Source organism: Eurypyga helias, unplaced genomic scaffold (assembly GCF_000690775.1).
Source record: "Eurypyga helias isolate BGI_N326 unplaced genomic scaffold, ASM69077v1 scaffold25661, whole genome shotgun sequence".
NCBI lineage: Eukaryota > Metazoa > Chordata > Aves > Eurypygiformes > Eurypygidae > Eurypyga > Eurypyga helias.
In genome coordinates this window covers 8,485-11,627 of record NW_010230547.1, presented here as the reverse complement: position 1 = coordinate 11,627, position 3,143 = coordinate 8,485, and positions in this window count along the sequence as shown.

The window sequence follows — 3,143 nt, the reverse complement described above, 5'->3', positions numbered from 1 at the left end:
TCCAATTCTTTAAAATACAACCCAAAGGGTTACATGGAGGAGTAATGGACTGGCATGTTCCCATTATAACCAAATTCCCACGTAATTACCTGTTCACCAGGTGACAACCCCCTGTGCTTGGGATTGCCCCGACCCATGTGCAGGACCTTGCACTTGGCCTTGTTGAACTCCATGAGTTTGGCAGTGGCCCACCTCTCCAGTCTGTCCAGGTCCCTCTGGATGGCATCCCTTCCCTCCAGCGTGTCACCACACCACACAGCTTGGTGTCGTCGGCAAACTTGCTGAGGGTGCACTCAATGCCATCATCCATGTCACCGACAAAGATGTTAAACAGCACAGGTCCCAACACTGACCCCTGAGGAACGTCGCTCATCACTGGTCTCCACTCGGACATTGAGCTGTTGACCACCACTCTCTGAGTGCGGCCATCCAACCAGTTTTTTATCCACTGAGTGATCCATCTGTCAAGCCCATTCTCTTCCAAACGACAAGGATGTCATTTGGGATGCTGTCTAAGGCTTTGCACAAGTCCAGGTAAATGACAGCGGTTGTCTTCCTCTATCCACCAGGGTCGTGATCCCATCGTAGAAGCCACCATGTTCATCAGGCACGATCTGCCCTTGGTGAAGCCATGTTGGCTGTCACCACTCACCTCCTCATTCTCCATGTGCCTCAGCATGGTATCCAGAGGGACCTGCTCCATGAACTTTCCAGGCACAGAGGGGAGACTGACTGGCCTGTAGTTCCCTGGATCCTTCTTTTTTCCCTTTTTGAAGGTAGGGGTTATGTTTCCTTTTCCAGTCAGTGGGAGCTTCACCGTACTGAAACGACTTCTCAGATATGATGGATAGAGGTTTCGCAACCCCATTCACCACTTCCCTCAGGAGCCGCAGATGTATTCCATCATGTTCCATGGACTTGCTCACCTTCAGGTTCCTTAGGTGCTCCCGAACCTGATCCCCTCTAACCATGGGCAGCTCTCCATTCTCCCAGTTCCCAGTCAATACTCACTAATCCAGGAATTCACCTACTTTTCACCCTTACACAACTACTTGTTGAACATTACTGTTTTGAGTTGCTCACCACCCGACACTGGAGGTTTGGAGGAGTCCCCAGCAAACGGGTCAGTGCATGCTGGAGTCCTATCTGATTCCATCCTCTGCTGTCAGAAAGGCAGGACGACTGGGACAAGGCTGTATGGCTGGCCCACCTGGGTTGCCAGAAATGTTGTCTAAATCTGGGTTGATCACGCGGTGTGCAGCACCGACCAACACACAGAGCCGAGGTATCTGCTTTTATTTCATGGCTGCGCAGAGGTGGGTGCTGGGTGCACAGAGTCAGCACACCACACCGTTAAACCAACAAGGTATTGGTTCAGTTTAGATTTACACACGCCATTTCTAAGCTTTCTTCTCAGAATAATATCGCTGGCTACTTACCTCACACGATTCCTATCGGCTTAAAGTTTTCTTTGTCTTGACTTAAAGGTACAGCGTCCTTTTATTCCACAGCACATGTTGAAGGAACATGCTGGGGGTAGGCCAGCCCCTTGTTCAGTTGAGTGGGTGGTTGTGACCTCCCACTGCCAGTTCTACATCCTGTCGACCTCCCCACCTGAGCCATAATTTTTGCCTTGTAGCACTTGTTGTGGCTCTTTCCTTTATCAGACCTTGAAATCCCCAATTTTACAATGTTCTTCTTCCTCAGGGTTTAGCAAAGCCTATCTCCTAACTCAGACAAGCTGGCGCAGTATTAACCTTGCAGGATTTCCCAATCCTTGTTAACTCTTTTACTGTCTCCAGGGCTGCAGGGCGGGCTGCAGGCAGACCCTGGGAGCAGAGCAGAGGAAGTTCCTCAGGCGTCTGAATGCACGGGGCGGCTGCAAATGGCTTTTGCAGAGCCGGCAGCCTCCCGTTCCCAGCCTCGGCGGATGTGCTGCGGTGGTCAGCTGCCAACTGCCTCAGGGGCTGGGAAAGCTCCCAGGCAGGAGAGACCCCTTGGCGTGGCCGTGTCCCCTGAGCAATGCGCCAAGGGAGGTCTCCAAGCCAAGATCCTGCTGCACCGCGCGTGGCCAGGGAAGGGGAAGAGGGGAAGGACGCATCTGGGACTGGATGGGGTTTTTTGGGCATCCCAGCTCAACTTCTCTGCTTTCTGCCTCAGACAAAAAGCAGCCCCAACAGGACCAGCTCCACTGGGGGTCCAGCAGCCCTGGGGCTGAGGTGCCTGGTTTCAGGAGCCAGAGGGAAGGCCACAGCTTCATCACTGTATTTCCAGCTGCTGTTTTAGCCAGACGGTCAGTTTTCTCCTTATTTTTCTTTTTCCATCAATATCCAGCAGCTGGTGCTGGTGGGTAAAAATAGGGTGGATGCTGACACCGGGCTTAGGTTTTCCTTGAAAAGGAGGATATATCTTACTTCTGCTACTGACTGAAACTCACACAGCTTTGAGAAACTCTGTTTCCTTTAAAAAAACCCAGGAAAACCTGATTGCTTTAAAACCATGAGCAGGAGGTGGCTTGTACTGGCCACACAGCCCAGGTGCTCCTTGCAATAGGCAGCAAATTTAATTTCATGCTTTCAAAACTTTCTATATAGACCGCTACCATGGAAGGAAGATGGCATTGCCAACACTCGGGGTGTCACACAGCAAAAAGAGGGTTTCCTTTGGAGACACCTGTACAAGACTACCGAGGACTGAGCAAAGTGTTTTGACCCAAAAGCCTTGTGTTTCTGGTCTGTCCGTGTGTTTCCATGATACTGATGCAGGCATCTGCTAGGACACGCGTGGGTTGACTTTGGGAATAACAAAGGGAACACGGAGGCAGGGGCCGGAATGCTGACCAAAACCAGAGTGCAGGGCCGTGGGTACGCGCAGGCAGTGCCGATGCACAGCAGCCTGCTCCGATCCACTGCGAACGAGATGTCACGGAAGGTCTGCAGCAAGGAGGAGGGTGGCAGAAATACCAGGTTCCTCCTGTTCCTCTGCTTGATGGGAACAAGGTGCGAGCCTCCTCAATGGACTCATTCCGGGCATTTTTATCATCATTGCCCTTTAACCCAAGGCGTGAGGCTCAGGATGGTTTCCTTCCTCTCACCAGCTCAGAGACACTTGCTGTGGCACCAGCGCAAGAACATGGAAAGCGA